Source organism: Hyperolius riggenbachi, chromosome 4, assembly GCF_040937935.1.
Source record: "Hyperolius riggenbachi isolate aHypRig1 chromosome 4, aHypRig1.pri, whole genome shotgun sequence".
NCBI lineage: Eukaryota > Metazoa > Chordata > Amphibia > Anura > Hyperoliidae > Hyperolius > Hyperolius riggenbachi.
This window is the reverse complement of record NC_090649.1, coordinates 24299049-24323747: the sequence shown is the minus strand read 5'-3', so window position 1 is coordinate 24323747 and position 24699 is coordinate 24299049. Positions and strand designations below refer to the sequence as shown.

At 46.5% G+C, this 24699-nt stretch overlaps 38 non-coding genes across 38 annotated transcripts; all 38 read right to left on the bottom strand.

Annotated features, from left to right (window-relative positions):
• Positions 1-46: 46 nt before the first annotated feature.
• On the bottom strand, positions 47-119 carry TRNAA-AGC (transfer RNA alanine (anticodon AGC)). Its single transcript has one exon. It is a non-coding gene; the product is annotated as a tRNA-Ala (tRNA).
• A 739-nt stretch (positions 120-858) lies between these two features.
• TRNAY-GUA (transfer RNA tyrosine (anticodon GUA)) lies at positions 859-957 on the bottom strand. Its single transcript has 2 exons — positions 921-957; positions 859-894 (listed from the first exon to the last, which is right to left on the bottom strand). It is a non-coding gene; the product is annotated as a tRNA-Tyr (tRNA).
• Positions 958-1063: 106 nt separating this feature from the next.
• On the bottom strand, positions 1064-1136 carry TRNAA-AGC (transfer RNA alanine (anticodon AGC)). Its single transcript has one exon. It is a non-coding gene; the product is annotated as a tRNA-Ala (tRNA).
• A 739-nt stretch (positions 1137-1875) lies between these two features.
• TRNAY-GUA (transfer RNA tyrosine (anticodon GUA)) lies at positions 1876-1974 on the bottom strand. The gene is made up of 2 exons: positions 1938-1974; positions 1876-1911 (listed from the first exon to the last, which is right to left on the bottom strand). It is a non-coding gene; the product is annotated as a tRNA-Tyr (tRNA).
• Positions 1975-3097: 1123 nt separating this feature from the next.
• On the bottom strand, positions 3098-3170 carry TRNAA-AGC (transfer RNA alanine (anticodon AGC)). Its single transcript has one exon. It is a non-coding gene; the product is annotated as a tRNA-Ala (tRNA).
• Positions 3171-3908: 738 nt separating this feature from the next.
• On the bottom strand, positions 3909-4007 carry TRNAY-GUA (transfer RNA tyrosine (anticodon GUA)). The gene is made up of 2 exons: positions 3971-4007; positions 3909-3944 (listed from the first exon to the last, which is right to left on the bottom strand). It is a non-coding gene; the product is annotated as a tRNA-Tyr (tRNA).
• Positions 4008-4113: 106 nt separating this feature from the next.
• Positions 4114-4186, bottom strand: TRNAA-AGC (transfer RNA alanine (anticodon AGC)). Its single transcript has one exon. It is a non-coding gene; the product is annotated as a tRNA-Ala (tRNA).
• A 739-nt stretch (positions 4187-4925) lies between these two features.
• Positions 4926-5024, bottom strand: TRNAY-GUA (transfer RNA tyrosine (anticodon GUA)). The gene is made up of 2 exons: positions 4988-5024; positions 4926-4961 (listed from the first exon to the last, which is right to left on the bottom strand). It is a non-coding gene; the product is annotated as a tRNA-Tyr (tRNA).
• A 106-nt stretch (positions 5025-5130) lies between these two features.
• On the bottom strand, positions 5131-5203 carry TRNAA-AGC (transfer RNA alanine (anticodon AGC)). Its single transcript has one exon. It is a non-coding gene; the product is annotated as a tRNA-Ala (tRNA).
• Positions 5204-5942: 739 nt separating this feature from the next.
• On the bottom strand, positions 5943-6041 carry TRNAY-GUA (transfer RNA tyrosine (anticodon GUA)). Its single transcript has 2 exons — positions 6005-6041; positions 5943-5978 (listed from the first exon to the last, which is right to left on the bottom strand). It is a non-coding gene; the product is annotated as a tRNA-Tyr (tRNA).
• A 106-nt stretch (positions 6042-6147) lies between these two features.
• On the bottom strand, positions 6148-6220 carry TRNAA-AGC (transfer RNA alanine (anticodon AGC)). The gene has a single exon. It is a non-coding gene; the product is annotated as a tRNA-Ala (tRNA).
• Positions 6221-6959: 739 nt separating this feature from the next.
• Positions 6960-7058, bottom strand: TRNAY-GUA (transfer RNA tyrosine (anticodon GUA)). Its single transcript has 2 exons — positions 7022-7058; positions 6960-6995 (listed from the first exon to the last, which is right to left on the bottom strand). It is a non-coding gene; the product is annotated as a tRNA-Tyr (tRNA).
• A 918-nt stretch (positions 7059-7976) lies between these two features.
• TRNAY-GUA (transfer RNA tyrosine (anticodon GUA)) lies at positions 7977-8075 on the bottom strand. Its single transcript has 2 exons — positions 8039-8075; positions 7977-8012 (listed from the first exon to the last, which is right to left on the bottom strand). It is a non-coding gene; the product is annotated as a tRNA-Tyr (tRNA).
• A 918-nt stretch (positions 8076-8993) lies between these two features.
• On the bottom strand, positions 8994-9092 carry TRNAY-GUA (transfer RNA tyrosine (anticodon GUA)). The gene is made up of 2 exons: positions 9056-9092; positions 8994-9029 (listed from the first exon to the last, which is right to left on the bottom strand). It is a non-coding gene; the product is annotated as a tRNA-Tyr (tRNA).
• Positions 9093-9198: 106 nt separating this feature from the next.
• On the bottom strand, positions 9199-9271 carry TRNAA-AGC (transfer RNA alanine (anticodon AGC)). The gene has a single exon. It is a non-coding gene; the product is annotated as a tRNA-Ala (tRNA).
• Positions 9272-10011: 740 nt separating this feature from the next.
• Positions 10012-10110, bottom strand: TRNAY-GUA (transfer RNA tyrosine (anticodon GUA)). Its single transcript has 2 exons — positions 10074-10110; positions 10012-10047 (listed from the first exon to the last, which is right to left on the bottom strand). It is a non-coding gene; the product is annotated as a tRNA-Tyr (tRNA).
• A 106-nt stretch (positions 10111-10216) lies between these two features.
• On the bottom strand, positions 10217-10289 carry TRNAA-AGC (transfer RNA alanine (anticodon AGC)). Its single transcript has one exon. It is a non-coding gene; the product is annotated as a tRNA-Ala (tRNA).
• A 739-nt stretch (positions 10290-11028) lies between these two features.
• On the bottom strand, positions 11029-11127 carry TRNAY-GUA (transfer RNA tyrosine (anticodon GUA)). The gene is made up of 2 exons: positions 11091-11127; positions 11029-11064 (listed from the first exon to the last, which is right to left on the bottom strand). It is a non-coding gene; the product is annotated as a tRNA-Tyr (tRNA).
• A 106-nt stretch (positions 11128-11233) lies between these two features.
• Positions 11234-11306, bottom strand: TRNAA-AGC (transfer RNA alanine (anticodon AGC)). Its single transcript has one exon. It is a non-coding gene; the product is annotated as a tRNA-Ala (tRNA).
• Positions 11307-12045: 739 nt separating this feature from the next.
• Positions 12046-12144, bottom strand: TRNAY-GUA (transfer RNA tyrosine (anticodon GUA)). Its single transcript has 2 exons — positions 12108-12144; positions 12046-12081 (listed from the first exon to the last, which is right to left on the bottom strand). It is a non-coding gene; the product is annotated as a tRNA-Tyr (tRNA).
• A 106-nt stretch (positions 12145-12250) lies between these two features.
• TRNAA-AGC (transfer RNA alanine (anticodon AGC)) lies at positions 12251-12323 on the bottom strand. The gene has a single exon. It is a non-coding gene; the product is annotated as a tRNA-Ala (tRNA).
• A 739-nt stretch (positions 12324-13062) lies between these two features.
• Positions 13063-13161, bottom strand: TRNAY-GUA (transfer RNA tyrosine (anticodon GUA)). Its single transcript has 2 exons — positions 13125-13161; positions 13063-13098 (listed from the first exon to the last, which is right to left on the bottom strand). It is a non-coding gene; the product is annotated as a tRNA-Tyr (tRNA).
• Positions 13162-13267: 106 nt separating this feature from the next.
• TRNAA-AGC (transfer RNA alanine (anticodon AGC)) lies at positions 13268-13340 on the bottom strand. Its single transcript has one exon. It is a non-coding gene; the product is annotated as a tRNA-Ala (tRNA).
• Positions 13341-14079: 739 nt separating this feature from the next.
• Positions 14080-14178, bottom strand: TRNAY-GUA (transfer RNA tyrosine (anticodon GUA)). Its single transcript has 2 exons — positions 14142-14178; positions 14080-14115 (listed from the first exon to the last, which is right to left on the bottom strand). It is a non-coding gene; the product is annotated as a tRNA-Tyr (tRNA).
• Positions 14179-15301: 1123 nt separating this feature from the next.
• TRNAA-AGC (transfer RNA alanine (anticodon AGC)) lies at positions 15302-15374 on the bottom strand. Its single transcript has one exon. It is a non-coding gene; the product is annotated as a tRNA-Ala (tRNA).
• Positions 15375-16112: 738 nt separating this feature from the next.
• On the bottom strand, positions 16113-16211 carry TRNAY-GUA (transfer RNA tyrosine (anticodon GUA)). The gene is made up of 2 exons: positions 16175-16211; positions 16113-16148 (listed from the first exon to the last, which is right to left on the bottom strand). It is a non-coding gene; the product is annotated as a tRNA-Tyr (tRNA).
• Positions 16212-16317: 106 nt separating this feature from the next.
• On the bottom strand, positions 16318-16390 carry TRNAA-AGC (transfer RNA alanine (anticodon AGC)). The gene has a single exon. It is a non-coding gene; the product is annotated as a tRNA-Ala (tRNA).
• A 739-nt stretch (positions 16391-17129) lies between these two features.
• TRNAY-GUA (transfer RNA tyrosine (anticodon GUA)) lies at positions 17130-17228 on the bottom strand. Its single transcript has 2 exons — positions 17192-17228; positions 17130-17165 (listed from the first exon to the last, which is right to left on the bottom strand). It is a non-coding gene; the product is annotated as a tRNA-Tyr (tRNA).
• A 106-nt stretch (positions 17229-17334) lies between these two features.
• On the bottom strand, positions 17335-17407 carry TRNAA-AGC (transfer RNA alanine (anticodon AGC)). The gene has a single exon. It is a non-coding gene; the product is annotated as a tRNA-Ala (tRNA).
• Positions 17408-18146: 739 nt separating this feature from the next.
• TRNAY-GUA (transfer RNA tyrosine (anticodon GUA)) lies at positions 18147-18245 on the bottom strand. The gene is made up of 2 exons: positions 18209-18245; positions 18147-18182 (listed from the first exon to the last, which is right to left on the bottom strand). It is a non-coding gene; the product is annotated as a tRNA-Tyr (tRNA).
• A 106-nt stretch (positions 18246-18351) lies between these two features.
• TRNAA-AGC (transfer RNA alanine (anticodon AGC)) lies at positions 18352-18424 on the bottom strand. The gene has a single exon. It is a non-coding gene; the product is annotated as a tRNA-Ala (tRNA).
• Positions 18425-19163: 739 nt separating this feature from the next.
• Positions 19164-19262, bottom strand: TRNAY-GUA (transfer RNA tyrosine (anticodon GUA)). The gene is made up of 2 exons: positions 19226-19262; positions 19164-19199 (listed from the first exon to the last, which is right to left on the bottom strand). It is a non-coding gene; the product is annotated as a tRNA-Tyr (tRNA).
• Positions 19263-20180: 918 nt separating this feature from the next.
• Positions 20181-20279, bottom strand: TRNAY-GUA (transfer RNA tyrosine (anticodon GUA)). The gene is made up of 2 exons: positions 20243-20279; positions 20181-20216 (listed from the first exon to the last, which is right to left on the bottom strand). It is a non-coding gene; the product is annotated as a tRNA-Tyr (tRNA).
• A 1934-nt stretch (positions 20280-22213) lies between these two features.
• Positions 22214-22312, bottom strand: TRNAY-GUA (transfer RNA tyrosine (anticodon GUA)). Its single transcript has 2 exons — positions 22276-22312; positions 22214-22249 (listed from the first exon to the last, which is right to left on the bottom strand). It is a non-coding gene; the product is annotated as a tRNA-Tyr (tRNA).
• Positions 22313-22418: 106 nt separating this feature from the next.
• TRNAA-AGC (transfer RNA alanine (anticodon AGC)) lies at positions 22419-22491 on the bottom strand. The gene has a single exon. It is a non-coding gene; the product is annotated as a tRNA-Ala (tRNA).
• A 739-nt stretch (positions 22492-23230) lies between these two features.
• On the bottom strand, positions 23231-23329 carry TRNAY-GUA (transfer RNA tyrosine (anticodon GUA)). Its single transcript has 2 exons — positions 23293-23329; positions 23231-23266 (listed from the first exon to the last, which is right to left on the bottom strand). It is a non-coding gene; the product is annotated as a tRNA-Tyr (tRNA).
• A 106-nt stretch (positions 23330-23435) lies between these two features.
• On the bottom strand, positions 23436-23508 carry TRNAA-AGC (transfer RNA alanine (anticodon AGC)). Its single transcript has one exon. It is a non-coding gene; the product is annotated as a tRNA-Ala (tRNA).
• Positions 23509-24247: 739 nt separating this feature from the next.
• Positions 24248-24346, bottom strand: TRNAY-GUA (transfer RNA tyrosine (anticodon GUA)). The gene is made up of 2 exons: positions 24310-24346; positions 24248-24283 (listed from the first exon to the last, which is right to left on the bottom strand). It is a non-coding gene; the product is annotated as a tRNA-Tyr (tRNA).
• Between the last annotated feature and the right edge of the window lie 353 nt (positions 24347-24699).

Here is a 24699-nt window from a genome sequence, read left to right as displayed (position 1 = left end):
AAAATGAGTGTTTGTCTCTGGGGTTCAAGATGGAAAAGCATGTGTGTGGAGGATGCGGGCATCGATCCCGCTACCTCTCGCATGCTAAGCGAGCGCTCTACCATTTGAGCTAATCCCCCATCTATACACATCTGCGCAAGAGACGCGGGCGGATGAGTGGAACTGCGATGTCAGAGTTAACGATGGAACGCCACACAGTTTCATTGGAATGGAGGACTGTGTATTTTACAACATTTCTTTTGTCTTCACAGAGTGTTGAGCAAGGGGTCAACAAAAAGTAGGAATTTTAGAAAGGTGTGATACAACCGGTAAAAAGTAATCAGACTCCCAAAAGTGGAAGCAGACAAAACGGGTCGCTAGAGGTATTAAGTCAAATACAAAGCACTTTGTCTTCAAACAAAGTAGTGGGCTGCTGCCAATAAGGGTCGCTACTGACTTTAGTTCTTCTCCAATGACCTAGTAGATGGAATGGAAAGTGGGAGATAGCACTCTTGCCCTTGTTGCTTTTTTTTTGTGCTCTGGACTGAGGTGCAGTGAGGCTAAAAAGGGGGAACTTGATGGCCACTGAGCTATGAAAGGATACCCCACAAGAGTCTTTTTTGGCCTTTGATCCTCAACCCTACCCAGCTGAACTCTGTAACTCTTTCTAGCAAGCTGCCCGACTCCCCTTTTTTAATTGAGTCAGGGTAACAGTAATAGGTAATTACCCTGGCAGGTAGAAGCCCAAAAATGGTTTGCCAGAGATGTGGGCCGTTTTCCACTAAAGCGGTGGAGTAAGGAAGACGCTGTTGTATCATGGGATGCAAACGGGAAAGGGTCAACAAGAAAGACGGTGTGTTATCAACGTGACGTAAAAGTTCCTTCGAGCCGGAATCGAACCAGCGACCTAAGGATTACAGTTTTCTCAACATTTTGTCAATCTACAGTCCTCCGCTCTACCAGCTGAGCTATCGAAGGATACCCCAGCTAAGGTTTTGCCAGCCTTTGATCCTCATTCCTAGCGAGCGGAAGGTGCAGAAAATGAGTGTTTGTCTCTGGGGTTCAAGATGGAAAAGCATGTGTGTGGAGGATGCGGGCATCGATCCCGCTACCTCTCGCATGCTAAGCGAGCGCTCTACCATTTGAGCTAATCCCCCATCTATACACATCTGCGCAAGAGACGCGGGCGGATGAGCGGAACTGCGATGTCAGAGTTAACGATGGAACGCCACACAGTTTCATTGGAATGGAGGACTGTGTATTTTACAACATTTCTTTTGTCTTCACAGAGTGTTGAGCAAGGGGTCAACAAAAAGTAGGAATTTTAGAAAGGTGTGATACAACCGGTAAAAAGTAATCAGACTCCCAAAAGTGGAAGCAGACAAAACGGGTCGCTAGAGGTATTAAGTCAAATACAAAGCGCTTTGTCTTCAAACAAAGTAGTGGGCTGCTGCCAATAAGGGTCGCTACTGACTTTAGTTCTTCTCCAATGACCTAGTAGATGGAATGGAAAGTGGGAGATAGCACTCTTGCCCTTGTTGCTTTTTTTTTGTGCTCTGGACTGAGGTGCAGTGAGGCTAAAAAGGGGGAACTTGATGGCCACTGAGCTATGAAAGGATACCCCACAAGAGTCTTTTTTGGCCTTTGATCCTCAACCCTACCCAGCTGAACTCTGTAACTCTTTCTAGCAAGCTGCCCGACTCCCCTTTTTTAATTGAGTCAGGGTAACAGTAATAGGTAATTACCCTGGCAGGTAGAAGCCCAAAAATGGTTTGCCAGAGATGTGGGCCGTTTTCCACTAAAGCGGTGGAGTAAGGAAGACGCTGTTGTATCATGGGATGCAAACGGGAAAGGGTCAACAAGAAAGACGGTGTGTTATCAACGTGACGTAAAAGTTCCTTCGAGCCGGAATCGAACCAGCGACCTAAGGATTACAGTTTTCTCAACATTTTGTCAATCTACAGTCCTCCGCTCTACCAGCTGAGCTATCGAAGGATACCCCAGCTAAGGTTTTGCCAGCCTTTGATCCTCATTCCTAGCGAGCGGAAGGTGCAGAAAATGAGTGTTTGTCTCTGGGGTTCAAGATGGAAAAGCATGTGTGTGGAGGATGCGGGCATCGATCCCGCTACCTCTCGCATGCTAAGCGAGCGCTCTACCATTTGAGCTAATACCCCATCTATACACATCTGCGCAAGAGACGCGGGCGGATGAGCGGAACTGCGATGTCAGAGTTAACGATGGAACGCCACACAGTTTCATTGGAATGGAGGACTGTGTATTTTACAACATTTCTTTTGTCTTCACAGAGTGTTGAGCAAGGGGTCAACAAAAAGTAGGAATTTTAGAAAGGTGTGATACAACCGGTAAAAAGTAATCAGACTCCCAAAAGTGGAAGCAGACAAAACGGGTCGCTAGAGGTATTAAGTCAAATACAAAGCACTTTGTCTTCAAACAAAGTAGTGGGCTGCTGCCAATAAGGGTCGCTACTGACTTTAGTTCTTCTCCAATGACCTAGTAGATGGAATGGAAAGTGGGAGATAGCACTCTTGCCCTTGTTGCTTTTTTTTTGTGCTCTGGACTGAGGTGCAGTGAGGCTAAAAAGGGGGAACTTGATGGCCACTGAGCTATGAAAGGATACCCCACAAGAGTCTTTTTTGGCCTTTGATCCTCAACCCTACCCAGCTGAACTCTGTAACTCTTTCTAGCAAGCTGCCCGACTCCCCTTTTTTAATTGAGTCAGGGTAACAGTAATAGGTAATTACCCTGGCAGGTAGAAGCCCAAAAATGGTTTGCCAGAGATGTGGGCCATTTTCCACTAAAGCGGTGGAGTAAGGAAGACGCTGTTGTATCATGGGATGCAAACGGGAAAGGGTCAACAAGAAAGACGGTGTGTTATCAACGTGACGTAAAAGTTCCTTCGAGCCGGAATCGAAACAGCGACCTAAGGATTACAGTTTTCTCAACATTTTGTCAATCTACAGTCCTACGCTCTACCAGCTGAGCTATCGAAGGATACCCCAGCTAAGGTTTTGCCAGCCTTTGATCCTCATTCCTAGCGAGCGGAAGGTGCCGAAAATGAGTGTTTGTCTCTGGGGTTCAAGATGGAAAAGCATGTGTGTGGAGGATGCGGGCATCGATCCCGCTACCTCTCGCATGCTAAGCGAGCGCTCTACCATTTGAGCTAATCCCCCATCTATACACATCTGCACAAGAGACGCGGGCAGATGAGCGGAACTGCGATGTCAGAGTTAACGATGGAACGCCACACAGTTTCATTGGAATGGAGGACTGTGTATTTTACAACATTTCTTTTGTCTTCACAGAGTGTTGAGCAAGGGGTCAACAAAAAGTAGGAATTTTAGAAAGGTGTGATACAACCTGTAAAAAGTAATCAGACTCCCAAAAGTGGAAGCAGACAAAACGGGTCGCTAGAGGTATTAAGTCAAATACAAAGCACTTTGTCTTCAAACAAAGTAGTGGGCTGCTGCCAATAAGGGTCGCTACTGACTTTAGTTCTTCTCCAATGACCTAGTAGATGGAATGGAAAGTGGGAGATAGCACTCTTGCCCTTGTTGCTTTTTTTTTTGCTCTGGACTGAGGTGCAGTGAGGCTAAAAAGGGGGAACTTGATGGCCACTGAGCTATGAAAGGATACCCCACAAGAGTCTTTTTTGGCCTTTGATCCTCAACCCTACCCAGCTGAACTCTGTAACTCTTTCTAGCAAGCTGCCCGACTCCCCTTTTTTAATTGAGTCAGGGTAACAGTAATAGGTAATTACCCTGGCAGGTAGAAGCCCAAAAATGGTTTGCCAGAGATGTGGGCCGTTTTCCACTAAAGCGGTGGAGTAAGGAAGACGCTGTTGTATCATGGGATGCAAACGGGAAAGGGTCAACAAGAAAGACGGTGTGTTATCAACGTGACGTAAAAGTTCCTTCAAGCCGGAATCGAACCAGCGACCTAAGGATTACAGTTTTCTCAACATTTTGTCAATCTACAGTCCTCCGCTCTACCAGCTGAGCTATCGAAGGATACCCCAGCTAAGGTTTTGCCAGCCTTTGATCCTCATTCCTAGCGAGCGGAAGGTGCAGAAAATGAGTGTTTGTCTCTGGGGTTCAAGATGGAAAAGCATGTGTGTGGAGGATGCGGGCATCGATCCCGCTACCTCTCGCATGCTAAGCGAGTGCTCTACCATTTGAGCTAATCCCCCATCTATACACAACTGCGCAAGAGACGCGGGCGGATGAGCGGAACTGCGATGTCAGAGTTAACGATGGAACGCCACACAGTTTCATTGGAATGGAGGACTGTGTATTTTACAACATTTCTTTTGTCTTCACAGAGTGTTGGGCAAGGGGTCAACAAAAAGTAGGAATTTTAGAAAGGTGTGATACAACCTGTAAAAAGTAATCAGACTCCCAAAAGTGGAAGCAGACAAAACGGGTCGCTAGAGGTATTAAGTCAAATACAAAGCACTTTGTCTTCAAACAAAGTAGTGGGCTGCTGCCAATAAGGGTCGCTACTGACTTTAGTTCTTCTCCAATGACCTAGTAGATGGAATGGAAAGTGGGAGATAGCACTCTTGCCCTTGTTGCTTTTTTTTTTTGCTCTGGACTGAGGTGCAGTGAGGCTAAAAAGGGGGAACTTGATGGCCACTGAGCTATGAAAGGATACCCCACAAGAGTCTTTTTTGGCCTTTGATCCTCAACCCTACCCAGCTGAACTCTGTAACTCTTTCTAGCAAGCTGCCCGACTCCCCTTTTTTAATTGAGTCAGGGTAACAGTAATAGGTAATTACCCTGGCAGGTAGAAGCCCAAAAATGGTTTGCCAGAGATGTGGGCCGTTTTCCACTAAAGCGGTGGAGTAAGGAAGACGCTGTTGTATCATGGGATGCAAACGGGAAAGGGTCAACAAGAAAGACGGTGTGTTATCAACGTGACGTAAAAGTTCCTTCGAGCCGGAATCGAACCAGCGACCTAAGGATTACAGTTTTCTCAACATTTTGTCAATCTACAGTCCTCCGCTCTACCAGCTGAGCTATCGAAGGATACCCCAGCTAAGGTTTTGCCAGCCTTTGATCCTCATTCCTAGCGAGCGGAAGGTGCAGAAAATGAGTGTTTGTCTCTGGGGTTCAAGATGGAAAAGCATGTGTGTGGAGGATGCGGGCATCGATCCCGCTACCTCTCGCATGCTAAGCGAGCGCTCTACCATTTGAGCTAATCCCCCATCTATACACAACTGCGCAAGAGACGCGGGCGGATGAGCGGAACTGCGATGTCAGAGTTAACGATGGAACGCCACACAGTTTCATTGGAATGGAGGACTGTGTATTTTACAACATTTCTTTTGTCTTCACAGAGTGTTGAGCAAGGGGTCAACAAAAAGTAGGAATTTTAGAAAGGTGTGATACAACCTGTAAAAAGTAATCAGACTCCCAAAAGTGGAAGCAGACAAAACGGGTCGCTAGAGGTATTAAGTCAAATACAAAGCACTTTGTCTTTAAACAAAGTAGTGGGCTGCTGCCAATAAGGGTCGCTACTGACTTTAGTTCTTCTCCAATGACCTAGTAGATGGAATGGAAAGTGGGAGATAGCACTCTTGCCCTTGTTGCTTTTTTTTTGTGCTCTGGACTGAGGTGCAGTGAGGCTAAAAAGGGGGAACTTGATGGCCACTGAGCTATGAAAGGATACCCCACAAGAGTCTTTTTTGGCCTTTGATCCTCAACCCTACCCAGCTGAACTCTGTAACTCTTTCTAGCAAGCTGCCCGACTCCCCTTTTTTAATTGAGTCAGGGTAACAGTAATAGGTAATTACCCTGGCAGGTAGAAGCCCAAAAATGGTTTGCCAGAGATGTGGGCTGTTTTCCACTAAAGCGGTGGAGTAAGGAAGACGCTGTTGTATCATGGGATGCAAACAGGAAAGGGTCAACAAGAAAGACGGTGTGTTATCAACGTGACGTAAAAGTTCCTTCGAGCCGGAATCGAACCAGCGACCTAAGGATTACAGTTTTCTCAACATTTTGTCAATCTACAGTCCTCCGCTCTACCAGCTGAGCTATCGAAGGATACCCCAGCTAAGGTTTTGCCAGCCTTTGATCCTCATTCCTAGCGAGCGGAAGGTGCAGAAAATGAGTGTTTGTCTCTGGGGTTCAAGATGGAAAAGCATGTGTGTGGAGGATGCGGGCATCGATCCCGCTACCTCTCGCATGCTAAGCGAGCGCTCTACCATTTGAGCTAATCCCCCATCTATACACATCTGCGCAAGAGACGCGGGCGGATGAGCGGAACTGCGATGTCAGAGTTAACGATGGAACGCCACACAGTTTCATTGGAATGGAGGACTGTGTATTTTACAACATTTCTTTTGTCTTCACAGAGTGTTGAGCAAGGGGTCAACAAAAAGTAGGAATTTTAAAAAGGTGTGATACAACCGGTAAAAAGTAATCAGACTCCCAAAAGTGGAAGCAGACAAAACGGGTCGCTAGAGGTATTAAGTCAAATACAAAGCGCTTTGTCTTCAAACAAAGTAGTGGGCTGCTGCCAATAAGGGTCGCTACTGACTTTAGTTCTTCTCCAATGACCTAGTAGATGGAATGGAAAGTGGGAGATAGCACTCTTGCCCTTGTTGCTTTTTTTTTGTGCTCTGGACTGAGGTGCAGTGAGGCTAAAAAGGGGGAACTTGATGGCCACTGAGCTATGAAAGGATACCCCACAAGAGTCTTTTTTGGCCTTTGATCCTCAACCCTACCCAGCTGAACTCTGTAACTCTTTCTAGCAAGCTGCCCGACTCCCCTTTTTTAATTGAGTCAGGGTAACAGTAATAGGTAATTACCCTGGCAGGTAGAAGCCCAAAAATGGTTTGCCAGAGATGTGGGCCGTTTTCCACTAAAGCGGTGGAGTAAGGAAGACGCTGTTGTATCATGGGATGCAAACGGGAAAGGGTCAACAAGAAAGACGGTGTGTTATCAACGTGACGTAAAAGTTCCTTCGAGCCGGAATCGAACCAGCGACCTAAGGATTACAGTTTTCTCAACATTTTGTCAATCTACAGTCCTCCGCTCTACCAGCTGAGCTATCGAAGGATACCCCAGCTAAGGTTTTGCCAGCCTTTGATCCTCATTCCTAGCGAGCGGAAGGTGCAGAAAATGAGTGTTTGTCTCTGGGGTTCAAGATGGAAAAGCATGTGCGTGGAGGATGCGGGCATCGATCCCGCTACCTCTCGCATGCTAAGCGAGCGGTCTACCATTTGAGCTAATCCCCCATCTATACACATCTGCACAAGAGACGCGGGCGGATGAGCGGAACTGCGATGTCAGAGTTAACGATGGAACGCCACACAGTTTCATTGGAATGGAGGACTGTGTATTTTACAACATTTCTTTTGTCTTCACAGAGTGTTGAGCAAGTGGTCAACAAAAAGTAGGAATTTTAGAAAGGTGTGATACAACCGGTAAAAAGTAATCAGACTCCCAAAAGTGGAAGCAGACAAAACAGGTCGCTAGAGGTATTAAGTCAAATACAAAGCACTTTGTCTTCAAACAAAGTAGTGGGCTGCTGCCAATAAGGGTCGCTACTGACTTTAGTTCTTCTCCAATGACCTAGTAGATGGAATGGAAAGTGGGAGATAGCACTCTTGCCCTTGTTGCTTTTTTTTTGTGCTCTGGACTGAGGTGCAGTGAGGCTAAAAAGGGAGAACTTGATGGCCACTGAGCTATGAAAGGATACCCCACAAGAGTCTTTTTTGGCCTTTGATCCTCAACCCTATCCAGCTGAACTCTGTAACTCTTTCTAGCAAGCTGCCCGACTCCCCTTTTTTAATTAAGTCAGGGTAACAGTAATAGGTAATTACCCTGGCAGGTAGAAGCCCAAAAATGGTTTGCCAGAGATGTGGGCCGTTTTCCACTAAAGCAGTGGAGTAAGGAAGACGCTGTTGTATCATGGGATGCAAACGGGAAAGGGTCAACAAGAAAGACGGTGTGTTATCAACGTGACGTAAAAGTTCCTTCGAGCCGGAATCGAACCAGCGACCTAAGGATTACAGTTTTCTCAACATTTTGTCAATCTACAGTCCTCCGCTCTACCAGCTGAGCTATCGAAGGATACCCCAGCTAAGGTTTTGCCAGCCTTTGATCCTCATTCCTAGCGAGCGGAAGGTGCAGAAAATGAGTGTTTGTCTCTGGGGTTCAAGATGGAAAAGCATGTGTGTGGAGGATGCGGGCATAGATCCCGCTACCTCTCGCATGCTAAGCGAGCGCTCTACCATTTGAGCTAATCCCCCATCTATACACATCTGCGCAAGAGACGCGGGCGGATGAGCGGAACTGCGATGTCAGAGTTAACGATGGAACGCCACACAGTTTCATTGGAATGGAGGACTGTGTATTTTACAACATTTCTTTTGTCTTCACAGAGTGTTGAGCAAGGGGTCAACAAAAAGTAGGAATTTTAGAAAGGTGTGATACAACCGGTAAAAAGTAATCAGACTCCCAAAAGTGGAAGCAGACAAAACGGGTCGCTAGAGGTATTAAGTCAAATACAAAGCACTTTGTCTTCAAACAAAGTAGTGGGCTGCTGCCAATAAGGGTCGCTACTGACTTTAGTTCTTCTCCAATGACCTAGTAGATGGAATGGAAAGTGGGAGATAGCACTCTTGCCCTTGTTGCTTTTTTTTTGTGCTCTGGACTGAGGTGCAGTGAGGCTAAAAAGGGGGAACTTGATGGCCACTGAGCTATGAAAGGATACCCCACAAGAGTCTTTTTTGGCCTTTGATCCTCAACCCTACCCAGCTGAACTCTGTAACTCTTTCTAGCAAGCTGCCCGACTCCCCTTTTTTAATTGAGTCAGGGTAACAGTAATAGGTAATTACCCTGGCAGGTAGAAGCCCAAAAATGGTTTGCCAGAGATGTGGGCCGTTTTCCACTAAAGCGGTGGAGTAAGGAAGACGCTGTTGTATCATGGGATGCAAACGGGAAAGGGTCAACAAGAAAGACGGTGTGTTATCAACGTGACGTAAAAGTTCCTTCGAGCCGGAATCGAACCAGCGACCTAAGGATTACAGTTTTCTCAACATTTTGTCAATCTACAGTCCTCCGCTCTACCAGCTGAGCTATCGAAGGATACCCCAGCTAAGGTTTTGCCAGCCTTTGATCCTCATTCCTAGCGAGCGGAAGGTGCAGAAAATGAGTGTTTGTCTCTGGGGTTCAAGATGGAAAAGCATGTGTGTGGAGGATGCGGGCATCGATCCCGCTACCTCTCGCATGCTAAGCGAGCGCTCTACCATTTGAGCTAATCCCCCATCTATACACATTTGCACAAGAGACGCGGGCGGATGAGCGGAACTGCGATGTCAGAGTTAACGATGGAACGCCACACAGTTTCATTGGAATGGAGGACTGTGTATTTTACAACATTTCTTTTGTCTTCACAGAGTGTTGAGCAAGTGGTCAACAAAAAGTAGGAATTTTAGAAAGGTGTGATACAACCGGTAAAAAGTAATCAGACTCCCAAAAGTGGAAGCAGACAAAACGGGTCGCTAGAGGTATTAAGTCAAATACAAAGCACTTTGTCTTCAAACAAAGTAGTGGGCTGCTGCCAGTAAGGGTCGCTACTGACTTTAGTTCTTCTCCAATGACCTAGTAGATGGAATGGAAAGTGGGAGATAGCACTCTTGCCCTTGTTGCTTTTTTTTGTGTGCTCTGGACTGAGGTGCAGTGAGGCTAAAAAGGGGGAACTTGATGGCCACTGAGCTATGAAAGGATACCCCACAAGAGTCTTTTTTGGCCTTTGATCCTCAACCCTACCCAGCTGAACTCTGTAACTCTTTCTAGCAAGCTGCCCGACTCCCCTTTTTTAATTAAGTCAGGGTAACAGTAATAGGTAATTACCCTGGCAGGTAGAAGCCCAAAAATGGTTTGCCAGAGATGTGGGCCGTTTTCCACTAAAGCGGTGGAGTAAGGAAGACGCTGTTGTATCATGGGATGCAAACGGGAAAGGGTCAACAAGAAAGACGGTGTGTTATCAACGTGACGTAAAAGTTCCTTCGAGCCGGAATCGAACCAGCGACCTAAGGATTACAGTTTTCTCAACATTTTGTCAATCTACAGTCCTCCGCTCTACCAGCTGAGCTATCGAAGGATATCCCAGCTAAGGTTTTGCCAGCCTTTGATCCTCATTCCTAGCGAGCGGAAGGTGCAGAAAATGAGTGTTTGTCTCTGGGGTTCAAGATGGAAAAGCATGTGTGTGGAGGATGCGGGCATCGATCCCGCTACCTCTCGCATGCTAAGCGAGCGCTCTACCATTTGAGCTAATCCCCCATCTATACACATCTACGCAAGAGACGCGGGCGGATGAGCGGAACTGCGATGTCAGAGTTAACGATGGAACGCCACACAGTTTCATTGGAATGGAGGACTGTGTATTTTACAACATTTCTTTTGTCTTCACAGAGTGTTGAGCAAGGGGTCAACAAAAAGTAGGAATTTTAGAAAGGTGTGATACAACCGGTAAAAAGTAATCAGACTCCCAAAAGTGGAAGCAGACAAAACGGGTCGCTAGAGGTATTAAGTCAAATACAAAGCACTTTGTCTTCAAACAAAGTAGTGGGCTGCTGCCAATAAGGGTCGCTACTGACTTTAGTTCTTCTCCAATGACCTAGTAGATGGAATGGAAAGTGGGAGATAGCACTCTTGCCCTTGTTGCTTTTTTTGTGTGCTCTGGACTGAGGTGCAGTGAGGCTAAAAAGGGGGAACTTGATGGCCACTGAGCTATGAAAGGATACCCCACAAGAGTCTTTTTTGGCCTTTGATCCTCAACCCTACCCAGCTGAACTCTGTAACTCTTTCTAGCAAGCTGCCCGACTCCCCTTTTTCAATTGAGTCAGGGTAACAGTAATAGGTAATTACCCTGGCAGGTAGAAGCCCAAAAATGGTTTGCCAGAGATGTGGGCCGTTTTCCACTAAAGCGGTGGAGTAAGGAAGACGCTGTTGTATCATGGGATGCAAACGGGAAAGGGTCAACAAGAAAGACGGTGTGTTATCAACGTGACGTAAAAGTTCCTTCGAGCCGGAATCGAACCAGCGACCTAAGGATTACAGTTTTCTCAACATTTTGTCAATCTACAGTCCTCCGCTCTACCAGCTGAGCTATCGAAGGATACCCCAGCTAAGGTTTTGCCAGCCTTTGATCCTCATTCCTAGCGAGCGGAAGGTGCAGAAAATGAGTGTTTGTCTCTGGGGTTCAAGATGGAAAAGCATGTGTGTGGAGGATGCGGGCATCGATCCCGCTACCTCTCGCATGCTAAGCGAGCGCTCTACCATTTGAGCTAATCCCCCATCTATACACATCTGCGCAAGAGACGCGGGCGGATGAGCGGAACTGCGATGTCAGAGTTAACGATGGAACGCCACACAGTTTCATTGGAATGGAGGACTGTGTATTTTACAACATTTCTTTTGTCTTCACAGAGTGTTGAGCAAGGGGTCAACAAAAAGTAGGAATTTTAGAAAGGTGTGATACAACCGGTAAAAAGTAATCAGACTCCCAAAAGTGGAAGCAGACAAAACGGGTCGCTAGAGGTATTAAGTCAAATACAAAGCACTTTGTCTTCAAACAAAGTAGTGGGCTGCTGCCAATAAGGGTCGCTACTGACTTTAGTTCTTCTCCAATGACCTAGTAGATGGAATGGAAAGTGGGAGATAGCACTCTTGCCCTTGTTGCTTTTTTTTTGTGCTCTGGACTGAGGTGCAGTGAGGCTAAAAAGGGGGAACTTGATGGCCACTGAGCTATGAAAGGATACCCCACAAGAGTCTTTTTTGGCCTTTGATCCTCAACCCTACCCAGCTGAACTCTGTAACTCTTTCTAGCAAGCTGCCCGACTCCCCTTTTTTAATTGAGTCAGGGTAACAGTAATAGGTAATTACCCTGGCAGGTAGAAGCCCAAAAATGGTTTGCCAGAGATGTGGGCCGTTTTCCACTAAAGCGGTGGAGTAAGGAAGACGCTGTTGTATCATGGGATGCAAACGGGAAAGGGTCAACAAGAAAGACGGTGTGTTATCAACGTGACGTAAAAGTTCCTTCGAGCCGGAATCGAACCAGCGACCTAAGGATTACAGTTTTCTCAACATTTTGTCAATCTACAGTCCTCCGCTCTACCAGCTGAGCTATCGAAGGATACCCCAGCTAAGGTTTTGCCAGCCTTTGATCCTCATTCCTAGCGAGCGGAAGGTGCAGAAAATGAGTGTTTGTCTCTGGGGTTCAAGATGGAAAAGCATGTGTGTGGAGGATGCGGGCATCGATCCCGCTACCTCTCGCATGCTAAGCGAGCGCTCTACCATTTGAGCTAATCCCCCATCTATACACATCTGCGCAAGAGACGCGGGCGGATGAGCGGAACTGCGATGTCAGAGTTAACGATGGAACGCCACACAGTTTCATTGGAATGGAGGACTGTGTATTTTACAACATTTCTTTTGTCTTCACAGAGTGTTGAGCAAGGGGTCAACAAAAAGTAGGAATTTTAGAAAGGTGTGATACAACCGGTAAAAAGTAATCAGACTCCCAAAAGTGGAAGCAGACAAAACGGGTCGCTAGAGGTATTAAGTCAAATACAAAGCGCTTTGTCTTCAAACAAAGTAGTGGGCTGCTGCCAATAAGGGTCGCTACTGACTTTAGTTCTTCTCCAATGACCTAGTAGATGGAATGGAAAGTGGGAGATAGCACTCTTGCCCTTGTTGCTTTTTTTTTGTGCTCTGGACTGAGGTGCAGTGAGGCTAAAAAGGGGGAACTTGATGGCCACTGAGCTATGAAAGGATACCCCACAAGAGTCTTTTTTGGCCTTTGATCCTCAACCCTACCCAGCTGAACTCTGTAACTCTTTCTAGCAAGCTGCCCGACTCCCCTTTTTTAATTGAGTCAGGGTAACAGTAATAGGTAATTACCCTGGCAGGTAGAAGCCCAAAAATGGTTTGCCAGAGATGTGGGCCGTTTTCCACTAAAGCGGTGGAGTAAGGAAGACGCTGTTGTATCATGGGATGCAAACGGGAAAGGGTCAACAAGAAAGACGGTGTGTTATCAACGTGACGTAAAAGTTCCTTCGAGCCGGAATCGAACCAGCGACCTAAGGATTACAGTTTTCTCAACATTTTGTCAATCTACAGTCCTCCGCTCTACCAGCTGAGCTATCGAAGGATACCCCAGCTAAGGTTTTGCCAGCCTTTGATCCTCATTCCTAGCGAGCGGAAGGTGCAGAAAATGAGTGTTTGTCTCTGGGGTTCAAGATGGAAAAGCATGTGTGTGGAGGATGCGGGCATCGATCCCGCTACCTCTCGCATGCTAAGCGAGCGCTCTACCATTTGAGCTAATCCCCCATCTATACACATCTGCGCAAGAGACGCGGGCGGATGAGCGGAACTGCGATGTCAGAGTTAACGATGGAACGCCACACAGTTTCATTGGAATGGAGGACTGTGTATTTTACAACATTTCTTTTGTCTTCACAGAGTGTTGAGCAAGGGGTCAACAAAAAGTAGGAATTTTAGAAAGGTGTGATACAACCGGTAAAAAGTAATCAGACTCCCAAAAGTGGAAGCAGACAAAACGGGTCGCTAGAGGTATTAAGTCAAATACAAAGCGCTTTGTCTTCAAACAAAGTAGTGGGCTGCTGCCAATAAGGGTCGCTACTGACTTTAGTTCTTCTCCAATGACCTAGTAGATGGAATGGAAAGTGGGAGATAGCACTCTTGCCCTTGTTGCTTTTTTTTTGTGCTCTGGACTGAGGTGCAGTGAGGCTAAAAAGGGGGAACTTGATGGCCACTGAGCTATGAAAGGATACCCCACAAGAGTCTTTTTTGGCCTTTGATCCTCAACCCTACCCAGCTGAACTCTGTAACTCTTTCTAGCAAGCTGCCCGACTCCCCTTTTTTAATTGAGTCAGGGTAACAGTAATAGGTAATTACCCTGGCAGGTAGAAGCCCAAAAATGGTTTGCCAGAGATGTGGGCCGTTTTCCACTAAAGCGGTGGAGTAAGGAAGACGCTGTTGTATCATGGGATGCAAACGGGAAAGGGTCAACAAGAAAGACGGTGTGTTATCAACGTGACGTAAAAGTTCCTTCAAGCCGGAATCGAACCAGCGACCTAAGGATTACAGTTTTCTCAACATTTTGTCAATCTACAGTCCTCCGCTCTACCAGCTGAGCTATCGAAGGATACCGCAGCTAAGGTTTTGCCAGCCTTTGATCCTCATTCCTAGCGAGCGGAAGGTGCAGAAAATGAGTGTTTGTCTCTGGGGTTCAAGATGGAAAAGCATGTGTGTGGAGGATGCGGGCATCGATCCCGCTACCTCTCGCATGCTAAGCGAGCGCTCTACCATTTGAGCTAATACCCCATCTATACACATCTGCGCAAGAGACGCGGGCGGATGAGCGGAACTGCGATGTCAGAGTTAACGATGGAACGCCACACAGTTTCATTGGAATGGAGGACTGTGTATTTTACAACATTTCTTTTGTCTTCACAGAGTGTTGAGCAAGGGGTCAACAAAAAGTAGGAATTTTAGAAAGGTGTGATACAACCGGTAAAAAGTAATCAGACTCCCAAAAGTGGAAGCAGACAAAACGGGTCGCTAGAGGTATTAAGTCAAATACAAAGCACTTTGTCTTCAAACAAAGTAGTGGGCTGCTGCCAATAAGGGTCGCTACTGACTTTAGTTCTTCTCCAATGACCTAGTAGATGGAATGGAAAGTGGGAGATAGCACTCTTGCCCTTGTTGCTTTTTTTTTGTGCTCTGGACTGAGGTGCAGTGAGGCTAAAAAGGGGGAACTTGATGGCCACTGAGCTATGAAAGGATACCCCACAAGAGTCTTTTTTGGCCTTTGATCCTCAACCCTACCCAGCTGAACTCTGTAACTCTTTCTAGCAAGCTGCCCGACTCCCCTTTTTTAATTGAGTCAGGGTAACAGTAATAGGTAATTACCCTGGCAGGTAGAAGCCCAAAAATGGTTTGCCAGAGATGTGGGCCATTTTCCACTAAAGCGGTGGAGTAAGGAAGACGCTGTTGTATCATGGGATGCAAACGGGAAAGGGTCAACAAGAAAGACGGTGTGTTATCAACGTGACGTAAAAGTTCCTTCGAGCCGGAATCGAAACAGCGACCTAAGGATTACAGTTTTCTCAACATTTTGTCAATCTACAGTCCTACGCTCTACCAGCTGAGCTATCGAAGGATACCCCAGCTAAGGTTTTGCCAGCCTTTGATCCTCATTCCTAGCGAGCGGAAGGTGCAGAAAATGAGTGTTTGTCTCTGGGGTTCAAGATGGAAAAGCATGTGTGTGGAGGATGCGGGCATCGATCCCACTACCTCTCGCATGCTAAGCGAGCGCTCTACCATTTGAGCTAATCCCCCATCTATACACATCTGCACAAGAGACGCGGGCAGATGAGCGGAACTGCGATGTCAGAGTTAACGATGGAACGCCACACAGTTTCATTGGAATGGAGGACTGTGTATTTTACAACATTTCTTTTGTCTTCACAGAGTGTTGAGCAAGGGGTCAACAAAAAGTAGGAATTTTAGAAAGGTGTGATACAACCTGTAAAAAGTAATCAGACTCCCAAAAGTGGAAGCAGACAAAACGGGTCGCTAGAGGTATTAAGTCAAATACAAAGCACTTTGTCTTCAAACAAAGTAGTGGGCTGCTGCCAATAAGGGTCGCTACTGACTTTAGTTCTTCTCCAATGACCTAGTAGATGGAATGGAAAGTGGGAGATAGCACTCTTGCCCTTGTTGCTTTTTTTTTTGCTCTGGACTGAGGTGCAGTGAGGCTAAAAAGGGGGAACTTGATGGCCACTGAGCTATGAAAGGATACCCCACAAGAGTCTTTTTTGGCCTTTGATCCTCAACCCTACCCAGCTGAACTCTGTAACTCTTTCTAGCAAGCTGCCCGACTCCCCTTTTTTAATTGAGTCAGGGTAACAGTAATAGGTAATTACCCTGGCAGGTAGAAGCCCAAAAATGGTTTGCCAGAGATGTGGGCCGTTTTCCACTAAAGCGGTGGAGTAAGGAAGACGCTGTTGTATCATGGGATGCAAACGGGAAAGGGTCAACAAGAAAGACGGTGTGTTATCAACGTGACGTAAAAGTTCCTTCAAGCCGGAATCGAACCAGCGACCTAAGGATTACAGTTTTCTCAACATTTTGTCAATCTACAGTCCTCCGCTCTACCAGCTGAGCTATCGAAGGATACCCCAGCTAAGGTTTTGCCAGCCTTTGATCCTCATTCCTAGCGAGCGGAAGGTGCAGAAAATGAGTGTTTGTCTCTGGGGTTCAAGATGGAAAAGCATGTGTGTGGAGGATGCGGGCATCGATCCCGCTACCTCTCGCATGCTAAGCGAGCGCTCTACCATTTGAGCTAATCCCCCATCTATACACAACTGCGCAAGAGACGCGGGCGGATGAGCGGAACTGCGATGTCAGAGTTAACGATGGAACGCCACACAGTTTCATTGGAATGGAGGACTGTGTATTTTACAACATTTCTTTTGTCTTCACAGAGTGTTGAGCAAGGGGTCAACAAAAAGTAGGAATTTTAGAAAGGTGTGATACAACCTGTAAAAAGTAATCAGACTCCCAAAAGTGGAAGCAGACAAAACGGGTCGCTAGAGGTATTAAGTCAAATACAAAGCACTTTGTCTTCAAACAAAGTAGTGGGCTGCTGCCAATAAGGGTCGCTACTGACTTTAGTTCTTCTCCAATGACCTAGTAGATGGAATGGAAAGTGGGAGATAGCACTCTTGCCCTTGTTGCTTTTTTTTTTTGCTCTGGACTGAGGTGCAGTGAGGCTAAAAAGGGGGAACTTGATGGCCACTGAGCTATGAAAGGATACCCCACAAGAGTCTTTTTTGGCCTTTGATCCTCAACCCTACCCAGCTGAACTCTGTAACTCTTTCTAGCAAGCTGCCCGACTCCCCTTTTTTAATTGAGTCAGGGTAACAGTAATAGGTAATTACCCTGGCAGGTAGAAGCCCAAAAATGGTTTGCCAGAGATGTGGGCCGTTTTCCACTAAAGCGGTGGAGTAAGGAAGACGCTGTTGTATCATGGGATGCAAACGGGAAAGGGTCAACAAGAAAGACGGTGTGTTATCAACGTGACGTAAAAGTTCCTTCGAGCCGGAATCGAACCAGCGACCTAAGGATTACAGTTTTCTCAACATTTTGTCAATCTACAGTCCTCCGCTCTACCAGCTGAGCTATCGAAGGATACCCCAGCTAAGGTTTTGCCAGCCTTTGATCCTCATTCCTAGCGAGTGGAAGGTGCAGAAAATGAGTGTTTGTCTCTGGGGTTCAAGATGGAAAAGCATGTGTGTGGAGGATGCGGGCATCGATCCCGCTACCTCTCGCATGCTAAGCGAGCGCTCTACCATTTGAGCTAATCCCCCATCTATACACAACTGCGCAAGAGACGCGGGCGGATGAGCGGAACTGCGATGTCAGAGTTAACGATGGAACGCCACACAGTTTCATTGGAATGGAGGACTGTGTATTTTACAACATTTCTTTTGTCTTCACAGAGTGTTGAGCAAGGGGTCAACAAAAAGTAGGAATTTTAGAAAGGTGTGATACAACCTGTAAAAAGTAATCAGACTCCCAAAAGTGGAAGCAGACAAAACGGGTCGCTAGAGGTATTAAGTCAAATACAAAGCACTTTGTCTTTAAACAAAGTAGTGGGCTGCTGCCAATAAGGGTCGCTACTGACTTTAGTTCTTCTCCAATGACCTAGTAGATGGAATGGAAAGTGGGAGATAGCACTCTTGCCCTTGTTGCTTTTTTTTTGTGCTCTGGACTGAGGTGCAGTGAGGCTAAAAAGGGGGAACTTGATGGCCACTGAGCTATGAAAGGATACCCCACAAGAGTCTTTTTTGGCCTTTGATCCTCAACCCTACCCAGCTGAACTCTGTAACTCTTTCTAGCAAGCTGCCCGACTCCCCTTTTTTAATTGAGTCAGGGTAACAGTAATAGGTAATTACCCTGGCAGGTAGAAGCCCAAAAATGGTTTGCCAGAGATGTGGGCCGTTTTCCACTAAAGCGGTGGAGTAAGGAAGACGCTGTTGTATCATGGGATGCAAACAGGAAAGGGTCAACAAGAAAGACGGTGTGTTATCAACGTGACGTAAAAGTTCCTTCGAGCCGGAATCGAACCAGCGACCTAAGGATTACAGTTTTCTCAACATTTTGTCAATCTACAGTCCTCCGCTCTACCAGCTGAGCTATCGAAGGATACCCCAGCTAAGGTTTTGCCAGCCTTTGATCCTCATTCCTAGCGAGCGGAAGGTGCAGAAAATGAGTGTTTGTCTCTGGGGTTCAAGATGGAAAAGCATGTGTGTGGAGGATGCGGGCATCGATCCCGCTACCTCTCGCATGCTAAGCGAGCGCTCTACCATTTGAGCTAATCCCCCATCTATACACAACTGCGCAAGAGACGCGGGCGGATGAGCGGAACTGCGATGTCAGAGTTAACGATGGAACGCCACACAGTTTCATTGGAATGGAGGACTGTGTATTTTACAACATTTCTTTTGTCTTCACAGAGTGTTGAGCAAGGGGTCAACAAAAAGTAGGAATTTTAGAAAGGTGTGATACAACCTGTAAAAAGTAATCAGACTCCCAAAAGTGGAAGCAGACAAAACGGGTCGCTAGAGGTATTAAGTCAAATACAAAGCACTTTGTCTTCAAACAAAGTAGTGGGCTGCTGCCAATAAGGGTCGCTACTGACTTTAGTTCTTCTCCAATGACCTAGTAGATGGAATGGAAAGTGGGAGATAGCACTCTTGCCCTTGTTGCTTTTTTTTTTTGCTCTGGACTGAGGTGCAGTGAGGCTAAAAAGGGGGAACTTGATGGCCACTGAGCTATGAAAGGATACCCCACAAGAGTCTTTTTTGGCCTTTGATCCTCAACCCTACCCAGCTGAACTCTGTAACTCTTTCTAGCAAGCTGCCCGACTCCCCTTTTTTAATTGAGTCAGGGTAACAGTAATAGGTAATTACCCTGGCAGGTAGAAGCCCAAAAATGGTTTGCCAGAGATGTGGGCCGTTTTCCACTAAAGCGGTGGAGTAAGGAAGACGCTGTTGTATCATGGGATGCAAACGGGAAAGGGTCAACAAGAAAGACGGTGTGTTATCAACGTGACGTAAAAGTTCCTTCGAGCCGGAATCGAACCAGCGACCTAAGGAATACAGTTTTCTCAACATTTTGTCAATCTACAGTCCTCCGCTCTACCAGCTGAGCTATCAAAGGATACCCCAGCTAAGGTTTTACCAGCCTTTGATCCTCATTCCTAGCGAGCGGAAGGTGCAGAAAATGAGTGTTTGTCTCTGGGGTTCAAGATGGAAAAGCATGTGTGTGGAGGATGCGGGCATCGATCCCGCTACCTCTTGCATGCTAAGCGAGCGCTCTACCATTTGAGCTAATCCCCCATCTATACACAACTGCGCAAGAGACGCGGGCGGATGAGCGGAACTGCGATGTCAGAGTTAACGATGGAACGCCACACAGTTTCATTGGAATGGAGGACTGTGTATTTTACAACATTTCTTTTGTCTTCACAGAGTGTTGAGCAAGGGGTCAACAAAAAGTAGGAATTTTAGAAAGGTTTGATACAACCTGTAAAAAGTAATCAGACTCCCAAAAGTGGAAGCAGACAAAACGGGTCGCTAGAGGTATTAAGTCAAATACAAAGCACTTTGTCTTCAAACAAAGTAGTGGGCTGCTGCCAATAAGGGTCGCTACTGACTTTAGTTCTTCTCCAATGACCTAGTAGATGGAATGGAAAGTGGGAGATAGCACTCTTGCCCTTGTTGCTTTTTTTTTGTGCTCTGGACTGAGGTGCAGTGAGGCTAAAAAGGGGGAACTTGATGGCCACTGAGCTATGAAAGGATACCCCACAAGAGTCTTTTTTGGCCTTTGATCCTCAACCCTACCCAGCTGAACTCTGTAACTCTTTCTAGCAAGCTGCCCGACTCCCCTTTTTTAATTGAGTCAGGGTAACAGTAATAGGTAATTACCCTGGCAGGTAGAAGCCCAAAAATGGTTTGCCAGAGATGTGGGCCGTTTTCCACTAAAGCGGTGGAGTAAGGAAGACGCTGTTGTATCATGGGATGCAAACGGGAAAGGGTCAACAAGAAAGACGGTGTGTTATCAACGTGACGTAAAAGTTCCTTCAAGCCGGAATCAAACCAGCGACCTAAGGATTACAGTTTTCTCAACATTTTGTCAATCTACAGTCCTCCGCTCTACCAGCTGAGCTATCGAAGGATACCGCAGCTAAGGTTTTGCCAGCCTTTGATCCTCATTCCTAGCGAGCGGAAGGTGCAGAAAATGAGTGTTTGTCTCTGGGGTTCAAGATGGAAAAGCATGTGTGTGGAGGATGCGGGCATCGATCCCGCTACCTCTCGCATGCTAAGCGAGCGCTCTACCATTTGAGCTAATACCCCATCTATACACATCTGCGCAAGAGACGCGGGCGGATGAGCGGAACTGCGATGTCAGAGTTAACGATGGAACGCCACACAGTTTCATTGGAATGGAGGACTGTGTATTTTACAACATTTCTTTTGTCTTCACAGAGTGTTGAGCAAGGGGTCAACAAAAAGTAGGAATTTTAGAAAGGTGTGATACAACCGGTAAAAAGTAATCAGACTCCCAAAAGTGGAAGCAGACAAAACGGGTCGCTAGAGGTATTAAGTCAAATACAAAGCACTTTGTCTTCAAACAAAGTAGTGGGCTGCTGCCAATAAGGGTCGCTACTGACTTTAGTTCTTCTCCAATGACCTAGTAGATGGAATGGAAAGTGGGAGATAGCACTCTTGCCCTTGTTGCTTTTTTTTTGTGCTCTGGACTGAGGTGCAGTGAGGCTAAAAAGGGGGAACTTGATGGCCACTGAGCTATGAAAGGATACCCCACAAGAGTCTTTTTTGGCCTTTGATCCTCAACCCTACCCAGCTGAACTCTGTAACTCTTTCTAGCAAGCTGCCCGACTCCCCTTTTTTAATTGAGTCAGGGTAACAGTAATAGGTAATTACCCTGGCAGGTAGAAGCCCAAAAATGGTTTGCCAGAGATGTGGGCCATTTTCCACTAAAGCGGTGGAGTAAGGAAGACGCTGTTGTATCATGGGATGCAAACGGGAAAGGGTCAACAAGAAAGACGGTGTGTTATCAACGTGACGTAAAAGTTCCTTCGAGCCGGAATCGAAACAGCGACCTAAGGATTACAGTTTTCTCAACATTTTGTCAATCTACAGTCCTACGCTCTACCAGCTGAGCTATCGAAGGATACCCCAGCTAAGGTTTTGCCAGCCTTTGATCCTCATTCCTAGCGAGCGGAAGGTGCAGAAAATGAGTGTTTGTCTCTGGGGTTCAAGATGGAAAAGCATGTGTGTGGAGGATGCGGGCATCGATCCCACTACTTCTCGCATGCTAAGCGAGCGCTCTACCATTTGAGCTAATCCCCCATCTATACACATCTGCACAAGAGACGCGGGCAGATGAGCGGAACTGCGATGTCAGAGTTAACGATGGAACGCCACACAGTTTCATTGGAATGGAGGACTGTGTATTTTACAACATTTCTTTTGTCTTCACAGAGTGTTGAGCAAGGGGTCAACAAAAAGTAGGAATTTTAGAAAGGTGTGATACAACCTGTAAAAAGTAATCAGACTCCCAAAAGTGGAAGCAGACAAAACGGGTCGCTAGAGGTATTAAGTCAAATACAAAGCACTTTGTCTTCAAACAAAGTAGTGGGCTGCTGCCAATAAGGGTCGCTACTGACTTTAGTTCTTCTCCAATGACCTAGTAGATGGAATGGAAAGTGGGAGATAGCACTCTTGCCCTTGTTGCTTTTTTTTTTGCTCTGGACTGAGGTGCAGTGAGGCTAAAAAGGGGGAACTTGATGGCCACTGAGCTATGAAAGGATACCCCACAAGAGTCTTTTTTGGCCTTTGATCCTCAACCCTACCCAGCTGAACTCTGTAACTCTTTCTAGCAAGCTGCCCGACTCCCCTTTTTTAATTGAGTCAGGGTAACAGTAATAGGTAATTACCCTGGCAGGTAGAAGCCCAAAAATGGTTTGCCAGAGATGTGGGCCGTTTTCCACTAAAGCGGTGGAGTAAGGAAGACGCTGTTGTATCATGGGATGCAAACGGGAAAGGGTCAACAAGAAAGACGGTGTGTTATCAACGTGACGTAAAAGTTCCTTCAAGCCGGAATCGAACCAGCGACCTAAGGATTACAGTTTTCTCAACATTTTGTCAATCTACAGTCCTCCGCTCTACCAGCTGAGCTATCGAAGGATACCCCAGCTAAGGTTTTGCCAGCCTTTGATCCTCATTCCTAGCGAGCGGAAGGTGCAGAAAATGAGTGTTTGTCTCTGGGGTTCAAGATGGAAAAGCATGTGTGTGGAGGATGCGGGCATCGATCCCGCTACCTCTCGCATGCTAAGCGAGCGCTCTACCATTTGAGCTAATCCCCCATCTATACACAACTGCGCAAGAGACGCGGGCGGATGAGCGGAACTACGATGTCAGAGTTAACGATGGAACGCCACACAGTTTCATTGGAATGGAGGACTGTGTATTTTACAACATTTCTTTTGTCTTCACAGAGTGTTGAGCAAGGGGTCAACAAAAAGTAGGAATTTTAGAAAGGTGTGATACAACCTGTAAAAAGTAATCAGACTCCCAAAAGTGGAAGCAGACAAAACGGGTCGCTAGAGGTATTAAGTCAAATACAAAGCACTTTGTCTTCAAACAAAGTAGTGGGCTGCTGCCAATAAGGGTCGCTACTGACTTTAGTTCTTCTCCAATGACCTAGTAGATGGAATGGAAAGTGGGAGATAGCACTCTTGCCCTTGTTGCTTTTTTTTTGTGCTCTGGACTGAGGTGCAGTGAGGCTAAAAAGGGGGAACTTGATGGCCACTGAGCTATGAAAGGATACCCCACAAGAGTCTTTTTTGGCCTTTGATCCTCAACCCTACCCAGCTGAACTCTGTAACTCTTTCTAGCAAGCTGCCCGACTCCCCTTTTTTAATTGAGTCAGGGTAACAGTAATAGGTAATTACCCTGGCAGGTAGAAGCCCAAAAATGGTTTGCCAGAGATGTGGGCCGTTTTCCACTAAAGCGGTGGAGTAAGGAAGACGCTGTTGTATCATGGGATGCAAACGGGAAAGGGTCAACAAGAAAGACGGTGTGTTATCAACGTGACGTAAAAGTTCCTTCGAGCCGGAATCGAACCAGCGACCTAAGGATTACAGTTTTCTCAACATTTTGTCAATCTACAGTCCTCCGCTCTACCAGCTGAGCTATCGAAGGATACCCCAGCTAAGGTTTTGCCAGCCTTTGATCCTCATTCCTAGCGAGTGGAAGGTGCAGAAAATGAGTGTTTGTCTCTGGGGTTCAAGATGGAAAAGCATGTGTGTGGAGGATGCGGGCATCGATCCCGCTACCTCTCGCATGCTAAGCGAGCGCTCTACCATTTGAGCTAATCCCCCATCTATACACAACTGCGCAAGAGACGCGGGCGGATGAGCGGAACTGCGATGTCAGAGTTAACGATGGAACGCCACACAGTTTCATTGGAATGGAGGACTGTGTATTTTACAACATTTCTTTTGTCTTCACAGAGTGTTGAGCAAGGGGTCAACAAAAAGTAGGAATTTTAGAAAGGTGTGATACAACCTGTAAAAAGTAATCAGACTCCCAAAAGTGGAAGCAGACAAAACGGGTCGCTAGAGGTATTAAGTCAAATACAAAGCACTTTGTCTTTAAACAAAGTAGTGGGCTGCTGCCAATAAGGGTCGCTACTGACTTTAGTTCTTCTCCAATGACCTAGTAGATGGAATGGAAAGTGGGAGATAGCACTCTTGCCCTTGTTGCTTTTTTTTTGTGCTCTGGACTGAGGTGCAGTGAGGCTAAAAAGGGGGAACTTGATGGCCACTGAGCTATGAAAGGATACCCCACAAGAGTCTTTTTTGGCCTTTGATCCTCAACCCTACCCAGCTGAACTCTGTAACTCTTTCTAGCAAGCTGCCCGACTCCCCTTTTTTAATTGAGTCAGGGTAACAGTAATAGGTAATTACCCTGGCAGGTAGAAGCCCAAAAATGGTTTGCCAGAGATGTGGGCCGTTTTCCACTAAAGCGGTGGAGTAAGGAAGACGCTGTTGTATCATGGGATGCAAACAGGAAAGGGTCAACAAGAAAGACGGTGTGTTATCAACGTGACGTAAAAGTTCCTTCGAGCCGGAATCGAACCAGCGACCTAAGGATTACAGTTTTCTCAACATTTTGTCAATCTACAGTCCTCCGCTCTACCAGCTGAGCTATCGAAGGATACCCCAGCTAAGGTTTTGCCAGCCTTTGATCCTCATTCCTAGCGAGCGGAAGGTGCAGAAAATGAGTGTTTGTCTCTGGGGTTCAAGATGGAAAAGCATGTGTGTGGAGGATGCAGGCATCGATCCCGCTACCTCTCGCATGCTAAGCGAGCGCTCTACCATTTGAGCTAATCCCCCATCTATACACAACTGCGCAAGAGACGCGGGCGGATGAGCGGAACTGCGATGTCAGAGTTAACGATGGAACGCCACACAGTTTCATTGGAATGGAGGACTGTGTATTTTACAACATTTCTTTTGTCTTCACAGAGTGTTGAGCAAGGGGTCAACAAAAAGTAGGAATTTTAGAAA